Raw genomic sequence first — 16,873 nt, forward strand, 5'->3', positions numbered from 1 at the left:
GGCGGCATTCTGCCTTTAGCCCTCTTTTTCTCTACTTTTCAAAAATGGCGCTTCACCTGGTTATGATTCTGGGCGCCTCATATAGAACAGTACAGCACAGAACAGGCCCTTCGGCCCTCGATGTTGTGCTGAGCAATGATCACCCTACTCAAGTCAACGTATCCACCCTATACTCGTAACCCAACAGCCCCCCCATTAACCTTATTAAAAAAAAAATTATTAAAAAAATTTTTTTAAACATTTTTTTTTTGATGACTTGATCTTGGTGGGCCGCATAAAGACCTTTGGCAGGCCGCATGCGGCCCACGGGCCGTAGTTTGCCCACCCCTGCTGTAGTTGATGCTGTCTCCTCTGTCACTATTGCTTTTATTGCATCACACATGTTCCATGGACCAGTCTCACAGCCCAAAAGGGGAGGGCAGGAAGGTGTGACAGTCGATGGGACTTTCTGTGTGTGAGCAGGTCAGCTGGAATTCCATCCTTGCCGGGCACCTTTCTGCTTGCTCAGCAATCAATGGCCTTTTCCAGCTCAAATGAGGAGAGTTCCTTGTCCAACTCAACCATGACAGGAAGCTGCAGGAGAGTCAAACAGAGACTGGGAGATGCCCTTCTCACAGGGGTACAGCTCACTGTTGTGTTCAACCCAGCTCCTCCTCACTCTCTCACCATGACTGACACTGAGCATGCTCAGAGCACACACCCACACTGCACCTGCGCACTGGCCTCATACACTCACTGATAGGGGACTTTCTGCAGCCCGGGGGATTCTGGGTAACACAGCCGCCATAGAGCAATTAGTAAACAGGAAGATTCTATTTCCCATTTAGCAAAACAGAAGATCCACAGTTAGGCAAGGTGCTGGGCATGAAGCACAATGAGAGGTTTGGATACTTTATTTAAGCACATTATTCTGATATCACTTGGACATGGGCAGCAAGCAGGCTGATCTACAGTATGTACAGTATTTGCAACACCTGGGACACGGTAAATCATTTCGTAAAACCAGTGATAGGTTTGTTTACGGTTTTCATAATTGTGACTGGGTCACACTCACGATTCATGGAAAATGCAACTCCCCAGGTTCACTGACCCACTCCCTCCAGACCAGTTTTCACTCCAAGGGTCTTGACATCTGCCGTAGTCTTCATCCAGCCATGTATGTTCAGCTCACACTGCCCAACAACCAGCCTCTCCTGCACTGGGGCACAGGGTTTCCTTCACCAAAAATCTGTCCTGGTCCACGCACATCGACGCTACCACCAATAAAGCACAACAGCAACTATACTTAGAACATAGAACATAGAACAGTATAGCACAGGCTCTCGATGTTGTGCCGAGCAATGATCACCCTACTCAAACCCATGTATCCACCCTATACCCGTAACCCAACAACCCCCCCCTTAACCTTACTTTTTAGGACACTACGGGCAATTTAGCATGGCCAATCCACCAAACCCGCACATCTTTGGACTGTGGGAGGAAACCGGAGCACCCGGAGGAAACCCACGCACACACGGGGAGGACGTGCAGACTCCACACAGACAGTGACCCAGCCAGGAACCGAACCTGGGACCCTGGAACTGTGAAGCATTTATGCTAACCACCATGCTACCGTGCTGCCCATAAAACCTATTTCATTCCCCGCTGGACCTTCGCATAAATTCTGTGTGAAAAACTGTTTAGCTTTCTCAGGAAGTGAGGCAGAAATTTCCAATTTGCTATTGCGGTGGCAGGGAATCGAACCCAGGTCAACTGCTTGGAAGGCAACTATGCTCACCACTATACCACCATCGCTCACTTCTTCAGGAAACTAAGGACATTTGGAATGTCCACACTGACTCTTACCAACTTTTACAGATGCACTATAGAAAGCATCCTATCTGGCTGCATCACAGCCTGATATGGCAACTGCTCTGCCCAAGACCGCAAGAAACTTCAGAGAGTAATGAACACAGCCCAGATCATCACACAAACCTGCCTCCCATCCATTGACTCTATCCACACCTCCTGCTGTCTTGGGAAAGCGGGCAGCATAATCAAAGACCCCTTCCACCCAGCTGACTCACTCTTCCAACTTCTTCCATCGGGCAGGAGATACAAAAGTCTGAGAACACGCACAAACAGATTCAAAACAGCTTCTTCCCCGTTATTACCAGATTCCGAAACAACCCTCTTATGGACTGACCTGATTAATACTACACTCTTGTATGCTTCATTCAATGCCTTTGTCTACATATTTACATTGTGTACCTTGTGTTGCCCCATTATGTATTTTCTTTTTAGTTTACTTTCTTTTTATGTACGAAATGATCTGTTTGAGCTGCTCGCAGAATAATACTTTTCACTGTACTTGGTGCACGTGACAATAAACAAATCCAATCCATGTCGAGAGAGCAATGTGCCTCTCTTGCATTGGTGCACTGCATTTCCCTCATAACACAGTGGCATAGAAAGGTGACAGCACAAAACAAAGGCACTCAACAAATTGTATCTGTGCCAACTTTCTGCAACAGTCACAATCCCCTGTCATTGGCCCCGAACTCTGTAGATATTTTTCTCCCCAAAAGATACGAACAGATGAGCAAGGAGCTAGAGTTGGCTATTCAGCCCAGTCTGCTCCACCATTTAATAAGGCCATGGCTGATCTGATAGTAACAGATAGTTGTCCAATTCTCCTTTCAAGGCATCAATTGAATCTGCCTCCACCACATTTTCGAGCAGTGCAATCATGATCCCACATGCAGCACAGAATGTTTTTCTTCATATCATAAGACATAGTAACAGAATTAGGCCACTCGGCCCATCGAATCTGCTCCCCCATTCAATCATGGCTGATATTTTTCTCATCTTCATTCTCCTGCCTTCTCCCTATAACCCCTGATCCCCTTATTAATCAAGAACCTATCTATCTCTATCTGAAAGACACTCAGTGATTTGGCCTCCACGGCATTCTGTGGCAAAGACTTCCACAGATTCACCACCCTCTGGCTGAAGAAATTCCTCCTCACCTGTTTTAATTCCTCCTCATCACCTGAGAAGGAACTGTGCCCCTAAAGCTAGTGAGTCGAAACAAACCGGTTGGACATTAACTTGGTGTTGTACGACTTCTGACTCTGTTTTAAAGGATCGCCCTTTAGTCTGAGATTGTGTCCTCTGCTTCTAGTTTTTCCTACAAGAGAAAACATCTTCTCCATGTCCACTCTACCCAGGCCCCGCAGTATCCTGTAAGTTTTAATAAGATCCCCCCATATCCTTCTAAACTCCAAAGAGTACAGACCCAGAGCCCGCTACCGTTCCTCATACGACAAGCTCCTCATTCCAGGGATCATTCTTGAAAACCTCCTCTGGACCTTTTCCAAGGCCAACACATCCTTCCTTAGATACGGAGCCCAAAACTACTCATAATACTCCAAATGGGGTCTGATCAGGGCCTTATATAGCCTCAGAAGTACATCCCTGGTCTTGTATTCTAGCCCTCTTGACATGAATACATTGCATTTGCCTTCCTAGCTGCCGACCGAACCTGCACGTTAACCTTTTGTTTTTACATTTAAAAAAAATTTATAGTACCCAATTCATTTTTTTCCAATTAAGGGGCAATTTAGCGTGGCCAATCCACCTACCCTGCACATCTTTGCGTTGTGGGGGCGAAAACCACGTAAACACGGGGAAAATGTGCAAACTCCACACAGACAGTGACCCAGAGCCGGGATCGAACCTGGGACCTCAGCGCCGTGAGGCTGCAGTGCACCTGCACGTTAACCTGAAGAGAATCTTGAACCAGGTCTCCCAAGTCCCTTTGTGCTTGTGATTTCCTCAGCATTTTCCCATTTAGAAAATAGGCTATGCCTCCATTTCTCCTTCCAAAGTGTTCTCCTTCTCACACTTTTCCACATTGTATTCCATCTGCCACTTCTTTGCCCACTCTCCGAGCCTTGCTCAGCGTTGCTTCTTTTTCTAATTACTTTAAATGAATGCCCTCTGTTTATAACTTTGCCCTAAATATGACTTGCTGGATCAAATATCTATTGCCGATCCTTAGTTTTAATGTGGTCAAGTGCCTTTCCATTTGAGAACTGTTCAATAAAGTTATTAGAATTATTTGTAGCTAGGGCAGCACGTGGAGCAGTGGTTAGCTGTGGGACTACAGCGCTGAGGACCCGTGTTTCAATCCCGGCCCTGGGTCACTGTCCGTGTGGAGTTTGCACATTCTCCCCGTTTCTGCATGGGTTTCACCCCCACAACCCAAAGATGTGCAGGGTAGGTGGATTGGCCAGGCTAAATTGCCCTTAATTGGAAAAATAAATAATAATTGTGTCCTCCGAATTGATTTTTTAAAAAAAACGATTATTTGTAGCTTCCGCACCAATCAAAAAGAACAAAGAACAAAGAAAATTACAGCAGAGGAACAGGCGCCGATCCAGATCCTTTATCTAAACCTGTTGCCTATTTTTCAAGGTCTACTTCTCTCTGTTCCTCACCCGTTCATATATCTGTCCAGATCAGGGGTGGGCAAACTTTTCCGTGCAAGGGCCACATTCAGAAATTCACAATTTTAAAGGGCCGCATAGTATATTAAGTAAAATAATTACTTCACCCGGTTATGATTCTGGGCGCCTCATCTAGAACATAGAACATAGAACAGTACAGCACAGAATAGGCCCTTCGGCCCTCGATGTTGTGCCGAGCAATGATCACTCACCCTACTCAAGTCAACGTATCCACCCTATACCAGTAAGTAACCCAACAGCCCCCCCCCCTCCCCCATTAACCTTAAAAAAAATTTTTTTTAAATTAACGTTTTTGTTTTATGACTTGATCTTGGTGGGCCACATAAAGACCTTTGGCGGACCGCATGCGGCCCGCGGGCCGTTGTTTGCCCACCCCTGGTCCAGATGCATCTTAAATGATGCCATCGTACCCACCTCTACCACCTCCGCTGGCAAAGCATTCCAGGCACCCACCACCCTCTGCGTAAAAAACTTTCCACGCACATCTCCCTTAAACTTTTCCCCTCTCACCTTGTAATCGCAACCCCTTGTAACTGACACCCCCACTCTTGGAAAAAGCTTGTTGCTATCCACCCTGTCCATACCTCTCATAATTTTGTAGACCTCAATCAGTTCTCCCCTCAACCTCCATTTTCCAATGAAAACAATCCTAATCTACTCAACCTTTCTTCATAGCTAGCACCCTCCATACCAGACAACATCCTGGTGAACCTCCTCTGCACCCTCTCTAAAGAATCCACATCCTTCTGGTAATGTGGCGACCAGAACTGCACGCAGTATTCCAAATGTGGCCGAACCAAAGTCCGATACAACTGTAACATGACCTGCCAACTCTTGTACTCAATAGCCCGTCCGATGAAGGCAAGCATGCTGTATGCCTTCTTGACCACTCTATCGACCTGCGTTGCCACCTTCAGGGTACAATGGACCTGAATCCCCAGATTTCTCTGTACGTCAATTTTCCCCAGGACTCTTCCATTGACCACATAGTCTGCTCTTGCGTTAGATCTTCCAAAATGCATCACCTCGCATTTGCCTGGATTGAACTCCATTTGCCATTTCTCTGCCCAACTCTCCAATCTATCTACATTTTGCTGTATTCTCTGACAGTCCGCCTCACTATCTGCAACTCCACCAATCTTAGTATCATCTGCAAACTTGCTCATCAGACCACTTATATCTTCGTCCAGATCATTTATGTATATCACAAACAACAGTGGTCCGAGCACGGATCCCTGTGGAACACCACTAGTCACCCTTCTCCATTTTGTGACACTCCCTTCCACCACTACTCTCTGTCTCCTGTTGCCCAGCCAGTTCTTTATCCATCTAGCTAGTACACCCTGAACCCCATACGACTTCACTTTTTCCATCAACCTGCCATGGGAAACTTTATCAAATGCTTTACTGAAGTCCATGTATATGACATCTACAGCCCTTCCCTCATCAATTAAATTTGTCACTTTGTCGTATTCAATATTTTCCCCGCTTCTTGACTGTGATAGAGAAATTCAAACAGCATTCATTAGGTAAGCAAAACTGAACTTTATTTACGAATTAGAACTGACTGCTAGCAGTATGGCTGAGACTTGAAGTCGGAAGGCAGTCAAATACAAACTGCTGCGTCCGTCCCAAGTCTGCGATATTACAGAAGAATAAGGCGATTTTTATACATTATAGGATCAAGATAACATGAATACAACTTGGTCAGGAATTTGATCGAAAGTAAAACATAAGTAATAATCGTTACAATGGTGTCACCTTGCTGACCTTTAGGGGACTGGAGTTTCATATCATTATCTTGTCTTTGTTTTAAGAAAGGGACAAATTTGTTTATGTACAGGAAGAGACAGTTTTTTAGCTTATTGTATATATTTAGACTCCTCTGGTCTCATGACGAACGCGTCTTATCTGAGTGTTAGAGTCAGCCAGTTCTCAGGTCAAGTTGACCTCGGCTGTTTGTATCTGTGCCTTAGGTTGTGTGAACTCAGTTTAAATTCAATTGTACCAAGAAGACTTGACTAGTTTTCCCATCATGCCATTATTTGCTTCACACAATACCACACTGCCCCATTTTGTCATATCATGACAAATAACTAAATAGTATATCCATGATTCGTTTGAAAATGCATTTACACAAGCAGGCCAGAAATCCTATCCCTAGTAGCATTAGTAGTAGTAGAATAAAGGCCTTAAAGATCCAATCAAATAATCCATGACCCAACCACCCTAGCCAACCCGGCGGGTTATAGTCGTGAAATTCACTGCCAATTTCTTGAATTTGAGCAGCCTGTCTCTTAATATGGTCGGCCAGGTTAGTGATATTTTCAGAGCCATCTGGAATGTAAGTACAGCACTCTTGGCCTATGATAGCGCACGTTCCTTCCTGAGAGGCTAACAGATAATCCAAAGCCAGTCGATTTTGTAATGCCACGGTCCGGACAGCCACTAGCTCAGCTGAGACCTCGGCCAGTGCCTGTCCAGTGTCCCTGGCTTCTGTTGCCGTTACGTTTGCCAGATGTTGCAATGCTGAGGCCATGTAGATCAGTTCGTTCATGCCTTGCCCGTTCCGTTTTAGAAATTGTTCTTTTTGCTCGCGAGGGGGAGTGCTTAAGGGTGGGTCGGTGATGCATTTGGGGTATGACATATCCCAAAAAGCAGGATCCTGTCCAATCAATGGGGAGCCACGGATATGCTTTAGTGCCGCATATAAAATAGGTTCCATTGTAGGCTGTAAAATCATCAGCTGATGTCATCCAGGGGATTGTATTGGTAGGTTGCACCTACTTTGCCCCATTAACTTTCCTTTCCCTGATTTATTAAAACATATGGTACCTTGAACATTATACGAGTGGACAGTGAGGGAGGGTGGAGTCAGGGCATGATTATAGGTAGGTTGATACGAAGCTGAAAATTTAGTCATGTCATAGCCAGCAGATCTCCATATTTTCATATTCCCCCTATCTCCCCTGATTCCTGTTTGATTTTGTCGTAAAATCCATTCAACTGTCTCTGCGGTATGAAAGGGGAGAGATTGGAGAGGTATTCCTTCCCTCGAATGGACGGGGATATGGGTACAAACCCAACACTTGCTTATATTCAATTTTTCAGCATAAAGATATGACATATGTAAATAGGTATTGGAAGGCAGATCTCGTTTAGTTCGTTTTTTTTTACTACCGAGTGGCCATTAAGGCTAAGTAGTCCAGAAAGTCCAAAAATTATACTGAAGATCTTCATCCTGTGTTCTTGTCTGGGTTGGAGACTATCTTCTTTCAATCGGATAGATGTATCCAACTGGCACGTTCTTCAAGTTTGACCGAAGTTGGCGTCGTTAGTAGTACGAGGAAGGGTCCGCTCCAGCGTTGTCCTAGTTTCTTTCTGTCCCAGTTTTTTACCAACACGAGGTCTCCGGGTTTGACCACTGGATATCGAGGGACGGCTGTCCCTGTCGTTACTGGGAGATGTGCCTGTTTTACCTGTGAGTGAAGAAACTTCAAAGAAAGTGTTAATTGATTCAAATAGTTCTGCATTTGTTCCCCCATCACATGGAGGTCTACTCCCTCTAGGGGTTTTTCATGGGCATCCCAGGGAGTCTTCATTGGCCGACCATAGACTATCTCTGCAGCTGACAGTCCGGCCCGCGAATGGGAAGTCACTTGCATGTGAAACAGTGCCAAGGGTTTACTTTTAGCCAATTTAACCCAGTTTCTTCAGTTAATTTAGATAATTTTTCTTTTAAAGTCCCGTTGGCTTTTTCCAGAATTCCTGCTGCCTGCGGGTGATACGCGCAGTGCAGTTGCTGTTTAATTACAAGGGCTTTGCACAATTCAGTATTGATCCGAGCTACAAAATGTGGTCCATTGTCTGAGCTCGCCATTTTGGGTACCCCAAAACGAGGAATGACTTCCGTTAACAACAACTTCACTACTGTATGTGCCGTACAATTAGTGGTGGGGAAGGCTTCAATCCATTTACTAAACACATCGATTATTACTAAACAATATTTATAGCACTGTGCTTTTGGCAATTCAATAAAATCAAACTGTATACAAGCAAAAGGATCATCTGGCAAGGGGGTGGTTCCCGGAGGGCATTTAATACCTTTACTCTTATTATGTTTCCTTCAAATGACGCATCGATCCAGCCGCGTTTGCGCTGCTGTATTCAAATCTGGGTGCCACCAAGTTTTTAGGAGTAGCTGTACCACTCCCTTCTTGCCAAGATGGGTACAAGAATGCAAATAATCAACAAGTAACGGCAATAAAGAATTCGGAACACAAACTTGACCAACTGGAGTCAGCCAGAGGTCTCGTGTCAAGGAGTGCGAACACCTCATTGACTTCCATAGTGTTCGCTCAGAATCAGAGGCGTCCCTCTGCAAATTTCGAACTTCAGCTATCTCTGGCATGCCCTTCATCCTTAATGCAGGTACCTGGTTTAGAGCCTGATTAGCCCCACTGGGAACAATTAAAGAGGTTGATGAAGCTGCAGTTTTAGCTGCTGAATCAGAACGGGCATTTCCTAATTGAACAGGAGTGTCACCCTTCGTGTGCGCAACGCATTTAATAACTGCCAATTGACGGGGTAGCTGAATAGCATTGAGGAGATTTTTAACCCAAAGTGCATTTTGAATGGGAGTTCCCGCAGAGGTGAGAAAGCCTCGCTGTTGCCAGAGGCGACCAAAATCATGGGTCATGCCAAAGGCATATCTAGAATCAGTGTAAACATTAGTACTTTTGTCTGTGGCCAAAATACATGCTTGAGTAAGGGCGAATAGCTCGGCTTTTTGTGCAGAGACAGGGGTCTGGAAGGCTGCTGCTTCCTGCACGTCGGTGTCGGTTACCACGGCATATTTCGACTATGGGACGGGAAATGGGGAAATGGAAGAACTGCCATCAACATAAAAAATTAGATCTGGATTATCAATAGGCCTGTCTGTTAAATCCGGGCGAGGTGCGGTAAGGAAGTGATTCCGAAGCAAACAATCGTGTGGTGGGTCCTCAAGGTTATCGGGGGGTTGTTCAAGGAACACAGCAGGATTTAAGGTTGAACAATAATGAAAAGAGAGGTAGGGGTTTTGCAATAGTGAAACCTCATAGCGGCTCAATCGCGCTTGAGTCAGATGCTGGGTTTGCTGAGACGTTAGGAGAGCCACGATAGAGTGTGAAGTATGCACTTGTACTGGCTGGTGAAAGGTCAGATTAGAGGCTGCCTGGGCTAACAAATGGACAGCAGTAAGAATTTGGGTGCAGGGAGGTAGACCGCAAGCTACAGGATCTAATTTGGTAGAATAGTAGGCAACCGGGCAACGCCGGTCACCGTGTTCTTGTGTAAGAACACCAGTGGCACATTTATCAAGAACATTAACGTACGGCTGAAACGGTCTGTCATACATAGGTCGTCCTAGTGCTGGGGCGGTAGCCAGGTCGTTTTTCAGAGTAATAAAAGATTGCTTTGCTGAATCAGGTAGATCAAACTTAAGAGGAGCATTTTGAGAGGAGTACGGAGTTAATTCTTTAGTATGCACAGTAACATTCGGAATCCATTGTCTGCAAAAGTTCACTAATCCTAAAAAGGCTCGCACCTGCTTGGGCAATGTAGGAAATGGGGTCTGCAGTATTGGAGTAATGCGTTCTTGAGTAAGGGAGCGATCAGTAGCACTCATTAGGACCCCCAAAATGTGACTTGCCATTGGCCTTTATGAACTTTAGCGGGCGGGATTCAATATCCCCATGAATGGAGACAGATGAGCAGGTAAAAGGTGTCACGCTGGTTAGCGATGAAATCAGGGCTGGCAAGGAGTAAGTCATCAACATATTGAATGATGGTGGAGCCACCAGGAGGTGCTAATGTCGCTAACTGGGAGTGACCAAACGCCATTCGGATGGTCTTCCTATCTTAGGAACTGGAAGAATCGGGGTATTACAGGACGATTGGCATGGTATCAGAATTCCCTGTTGAAGGAACGATTGAATCATGACCGAGACTCCTTCTTCAGCCTCGGGCCGCAAAGGGTACTGTGAAATAGAGGGTAAGGGCATATCAGGTTTGATTCTAATAACAACAGGAGGGACATTAGTGAGACCACCTCGTGTTTGGAGGCTGCCCATAAATCTGCGGGTAGTTCAGGAGCCGTAGATTGGGTTGAATGATGATGGTGCCAATGTGGACAAATGGGTGTTTAAAATATTCTAAAGTGCCTGTGGGTAGGGTTTGACCATCATTAAGGAAAGGATCAGCTTGTCCTCGTAGTGCAGCTGCCAGAAATCCCAAGGACGTGGCATTGTAGCCTTTGTTGACAGAAAGGGTCACGTGGGGTGATACAAGTCTCGACTGACGCCATGGGGGTAAATCAACAAGAAAGGCAGACCCTTCTTTTGTCTTGGTAAATGCTCTCCAAATCGGGCGAGGTTGCTGTATGATCGTAGCAAAGAGTGACATGTGGATTGGGAATATCTAAGGGAGGTGAAAAGTGTGAGGGATCAAAATCAATCGACCACCACTGTGGAGTAGTGAATAGGGGAAAGTTTCGAAACTGGGCCTGCGGGATAGGTGATATATTAATGCCGTTATCCAGGCTTGGGTCACTATATTCTCTCATCTGGACTCTATCGGGTGTTTTAATAGCTGTGCCCAAGTGTCATTAATCTTTTGTAAGACTTCCTGCAGTTTTTAGATTTTTATTTTTTAAACAGTGGTACTCAGGGTTAACGTTAGCTGCCAGCATAGAACAGAGAGCAATCAGACGCAGGCACAGAAGTTATTAAATCTTGCAGCTGGTGACCTCGTATTTGAGACAGTTCTATAAACATACCATTATCAATGCACTGTATTACCGCTCCGAATTTGCAGTGTCTGTCTGCCTAATAAGGTCAGATGTCGCTAGTTGTTGTACATCCTTACTGCGAGAAGGCTATGAGTGGGACATATTTCAGTCAATTTTCAATATTTGCTATTTAACCAGTTTTTTGGAAAGAGACATTACTGGATATTTATTATTTATTTTTATTTCAAATGAACTGAGCCACCGCTGAGTCTATCTGGACAGCCTGAAACGATCTGAAGTTATTTTAGACAAGAATCCATTGTTAAATTCCTAACCGTAATCTTGTAATGACTTTGCTCCCCTTTTTTCATTTTGGGAGATTTGTTATCCTCAGATATTCCTGAACAAAAACTAATGGAGTGTTTTAGCCCCTTTCTGATCAAGGTGGATAGCCTAACTTGGTTATTTTCCATATGAAAAATGAAATGAAAAATGCGCATTCCGTTTTCAAGACCTGTCAATTCTATACTCAATTTTAATTCTTTATCCTGCCAGCTGGCTAACAAGGAGGCATCCTTCAATTTTGGACATTATTCCCTCCATAGAGCAACTAACTTTTTAGCAGTTGACGCCCTATTATTTTCCTAAATCACTTGTTGAGCTTCTATTACTGTTGATAAGTCTTTAGTTGTTCACACAGCGTTTGCAGTACGCTGCCATTTTCAAAAGTTGTATCTAAAGTTTTACCCATTGTACCCTTTGTCTGATGCCAGATGGTCCTTCCTATTACAATTTTAACAATTGATTAAGGAAATTATGTGTGTGATGTTTTATGTCAGGGTCCGCACGCTTTTTGCCCTGTTTATGTGTTATTAAGCAGAGTTATCTGCATCTGCAGGAGATTATAATTTAAATCACGGAGTAATCGCGCTCCGTACAAGCCAATTAACAGCTCGAAGGTGACACCGTAAAGATTCTGTGTTACCCGCCTTACAAAGTTAACGGGAACCTTTTATCGCAAAGATTTCAGGTAATAACAAGGACCATGTTGGCATCGATATCTCTTTACCTCTTTCAAATCACAAAGTCTGAAAAATGAAATATGAATTCTTTCCCTCTCTCTCTTATCTATCTCTCTCCCTCTCTACATAACTCTGTCTGTCTTTGGAACTCTTGTTGCTCTTTCTCTTTATCTGCCTACCTCTCCCTCTCTGCCTCTCCCTGACTCGCTCTCTTTCGCTCTCTCAACTTTCGCTATCTCTAACAGTTCCTGCTCTTGTCGCTGGCTCTCTCTCTCTCCTTCAATCTCTTCCTGTCTCTCTTTCTCTCTCGTGGATTCAGCCCTTGTCCTTGGGGACAAATTTTGAACAAAAACATTTTTCATTCTCCTTCGAAAACTTTATCTGTGTTATTCCATTTAAGTCAATTTGCACTGATTAATTTTAGAGGCATTAGCTATTCTTTGAGAAGTATTTTTTCTTTGTCAATTAAAAAAAGACCAACTGTCTGCTGAAATGGTTAATGTTTCCTGTAGAATCTAAGGGGCGGAGAACTTGGCATGATGCCATTTACGTCTTTTCACGCAATCTAAAAACTTATTCATATTTCAATTACTCTTATTCGTAAAGTTACTTTCTTTTAAACTGATATAGTGTGAACTGAACAACTTTGGGAACATTTGCAAGAGGAAATATGAATGTTTTGCCATTAGTTTTAAAACAATTCGAGTACTCATTTTATTGTTCTTTAGAAGAACCACTTGTTATCATCATAAGGCCAGTACAATCATCGCGCTCCTGAAAGAGTTTGGAGCCTTCTCGGGCTACAAACTCAACATGAGCAAAAGTGAGATCTTCCCAGTACACCCGCAAGGGGAGGGGGGGGGGGGGGGGCAGCACTAAAGGGGCTGCCGTTCAAACAAGCCCGACATAAATTCCGCTACCTGGGGATCCAAATAGCCCATGACTGGAAAGGGATCCACAAATGGAACCTCACCAGCCTGACGGAGGAAGTTAAAAAGGACCTGCAAAGATGGAACACACTCCCGCTCTCCCTCGCGGGGAGAGTTCAGACGATCAAAATGAATGTACTGCCCAGGTTCCTCTTCCTGTTTAGATCCATTCCGATCTACATCCCCAAGGCCTTTTTCAAAGCGCTGGACAAACTCATCATGGCGTTCGTATGGGGGGGGTAAAAATGCTAGGATCCCAAAGAAGGTCTTACAAAAAACAAAAACCAGGGGAGGGTTAGCCCTCCCGAATCTACAATTCTACCACTGGGCAGCAACAGCCGAGCGAGTAAGGGGATGGATCCAGGAGCCAGAAGCTGAGTGGGTGCTTGCGGAGGAGGCCTCCTGCATGGGAACGTCCCTCCGGGCCCTCGCCACGGCAGCACTCCCATCCCCACCCAAAAAACACTCCAGCAGCCCAGTGGTGACAGCCACCCTCCAATTCTGGAACCAACTGCGGCAGCAATTTGGCCTGACCAAAATGTCGGACAAGGCTCCCATCTGCAACAACCATAGGTTCACACCAGCACTGACTGACGCCACCTTCAAAAGGTGGAGGCAGGACGGGGGGACACTGACAGTCAGGGACCTATACACGGACGACAGGATCGCAACACTGGACGAACTGACAGAGAAATTTCAGCTAGCTGGGGGGAACGAGCTACGCTACCTGCAGCTCAAAAACTTCCTACGAAAGGAGACAAGGACGTACCCACAACCGCCACGACAGACACTACTGGAAGACCTACTGGACGCAAGTATCCTAGAGAAAGGGAACTGTAGTGACATGTATGACCGACTGGTAGATAGGGACGACACCATACTGGACGCAACAAGGAGGAAATGGGAGGACGACCTGGGGATGGAGATAGGGTGGGGACTCTGGAGCGAAGCACTGCATAGGGTCAACTCCACCTCCACGTGCGCAAGGCTCAGCCTGACGCAACTAAAAGTGGTACATAGAGCCCACTTAACAAGAACCCGTATGAGTAGGTTCTTCCCGGAGGTGGAAGACAGATGTGAACGGTGCCAAAGAGGCCCGGCCAACCACGCCCACATGTTCTGGTCTTGCCCCAGACTCGTGGAGTACTGGACAGCCTTCTTCGAGGTTATGTCCAAAGTGGTGGGAGTGAGGGTGGAGCCATGCCCGATAGTGGCGGTCTTCGGGGTTTCAGAACAGCCAGATCTATGCCTGGGGAGGAGGGCGGACGCCCTTGCCTTTGCCTCCCTGATCGCCCGCCGTAGAATCCTGTTTGGCTGGCGGTCAGCAGCACCGCCCAGAGATGCGGACTGGCTGTCCGACCTCTCGGAATCTCTCCAAATGGAGAAAATCAAATTTGCCATCCGAGGGTCGGACGACGGCTTCCACAGAACGTGGGAGCCATTCATGCAACTGTTCCGGGACCTATTTGTGGCCAATGTACAAGAGGAAGAATAGTCGGGGGAAGGTAGCGGGAGGGGGGGGGGGGGGGCTACAGGTTCGTTACGGGGGTTCGATGGCTAGCTAAGGCCCAAAACCAAACTAAATAAACATGTTGAGGGGGGGGGGGGGGGGGGCGCAGTTACTACTACGAAGATGCTTACCTGTAAATATGTATGTTAATTTTTGCGTGTTTGTTTTTTTTTTCTCTCCTAACAATTTGTAATTTGTTCAATATAAAATATGAAAACTGAATAAAAACATTTATTAAAAAAAATAAGGCCAGTACAACATTCCAAGCAGTAGTCAGTTTACATTATCTGATCTACTAAATTTTGTTCAAAAGCAATGTTAAACTTTAGTCATTATTGCCAGCATGCTTCTAAATTGGTAACGAGTAAGAAACTGTCTCTTTGATTGGATTTGATTTATTGTCACGTGTACCGAGGTACAGTGAAAAGTATTATTCTGCGTACAGTCCAGACAGATCGTTCCATACATGAAACAATCTAGGACATCCGATAAATACACAATGTAAATACATGGACACAGACACCGTGTGAAGCATACTGAGTGTAGTACTACTCAGTAGATAACCAGTGCATGTATAAACCAAATGTATAAATTAAATATTAATGTACTAATTAGCTACAAGTCTGTAACATGACTCAATAAGTAGTGATCCTTAATTGAGTTACAATTAATTAAACAATAATGAATCAGTAGTTCTAGTAAAAGTCTGAGTTTTATTTGTTGTAAAAATATAAAAGCTTAATCGCTGTGTATATAAAGAATGTGCGATGAGGATAAATGTACTGGCAAGGGAGACCTTCCAACTCTGATTAGCCTCAACATTTGAAACTGTATGAATAAGGGGTCGTACAGAATCAGATAATGGGATAGTATGAAACTGTTCAATTGTATTCCTGTCAAAGGTAATGAGAGAAGGTGGTGTCAGTAATTAAAGATCCAATTAAATTAAACTGGTGCCCAGTTGACCAATGGTCATGTTACCACAGGCCCAACTCTGACATGAGGTAATGGTCACTTTGGGGATAAAAGTCGAGGTTCCGAAGGTCTTCCTTGCTGGCCAAGTACTGAAGACTCTCGAGGCCGGGTTCCAAGGAAATTACTGTCAAAGAAGGAGCCAGGGAGGGTTACGCTTCTACAGACTGATCACCTGCATGAAGTTGTAAACGTCAATGTCTTCAAGTCAGTCAGTAAAGCTTTTCTTTCAAAAACTCCTTTTTAAATTTACTGTCCAGAATTCTGCCTTTGATTTAATTGGTTAAAGTCTTGTCCGAACCAAAGCAAATTTATTAATTGGGGATGTCTAAAATCAATTAATATCAGAAAGCATCAATCTTCAATTTAAAACTTGCACTTCTGTAGCGCCTTTCACAATCACAGCATGTCCCAAAGAGCTTCTGAAGTGTCGTCACTGTTATAGGAAATGCAGCAGCCAATTTCCACAAAGCAACATGGCACAAACAGCAATGTGGCAATGTGCAGATGATCTGATTTTGGTGATGTTGATTTAAAAAAAACATTTTATTAAGGTTTTTGTAATTTTATAATAAGTGACAACAGTAAACAATGCAAATCCACACAAAACATTGTGCATAAATCATCTCCATCCCTAACAAGTCCCTCCTACCCTCAACAGAAAATAGCCTAACTACCCCACTTTAAGTTTTGTGCCTCTGCTGACAGTTAATTTTCTCTAAAGAAGTCGACAAACGGCTGCCACCTCCTGATGAACCCGAGCGTTGACCCTCTGAGGGCAAACTTGATTTTTCAAGTCTGAGAAATCCAGCCATGTCGCTAACCCAGATCTCTGATTCCGGGGGCTTCGAGTCCCTCCACGCTAGCAATATCCGTCTCCGGGCTACCAGGGAGGCAAAGGCCAAGACATCAGCCTCTCTCGACCCCTGGACTGCCGACACTCCAAAATCCGGCACCTCTGGGCTCGGCACCACCCGTGTTTTTAGGGCCGTGGACATGACATCTGCAAAACCCTGCCAGAATCCCCCAAGCTTCAGGCATGCCCAGAACATATGGACATGACCCCCCCCCCCCCCCCCCCCACACCTCTCCTCTACCCAAAAAAACCTGCTCATCCGGGCCACCGGCATGTGTGCCCGGTGAACGGGGAAGCACGGTGG

The 16,873-nt window shown here is 45.0% G+C and overlaps 1 protein-coding gene and 1 non-coding gene across 2 annotated transcripts in view; one reads left to right on the plus strand and one right to left on the minus strand.

Moving 5' to 3' along the window:
• LOC119959603 (zinc finger protein 774-like) overlaps positions 1-16,873 on the plus strand; it is a 1,152,970-nt gene that overhangs the window by 995,982 nt on the left and 140,115 nt on the right. The gene's annotated exons all lie outside the window — the stretch shown is intronic.
• Positions 1,723-1,794, minus strand: trnag-ucc. Its single transcript has one exon. It is a non-coding gene; the product is annotated as a tRNA-Gly (tRNA).

Source organism: Scyliorhinus canicula, unplaced genomic scaffold (assembly GCF_902713615.1).
Source record: "Scyliorhinus canicula unplaced genomic scaffold, sScyCan1.1, whole genome shotgun sequence".
NCBI classification, from domain to species: domain Eukaryota; kingdom Metazoa; phylum Chordata; class Chondrichthyes; order Carcharhiniformes; family Scyliorhinidae; genus Scyliorhinus; species Scyliorhinus canicula.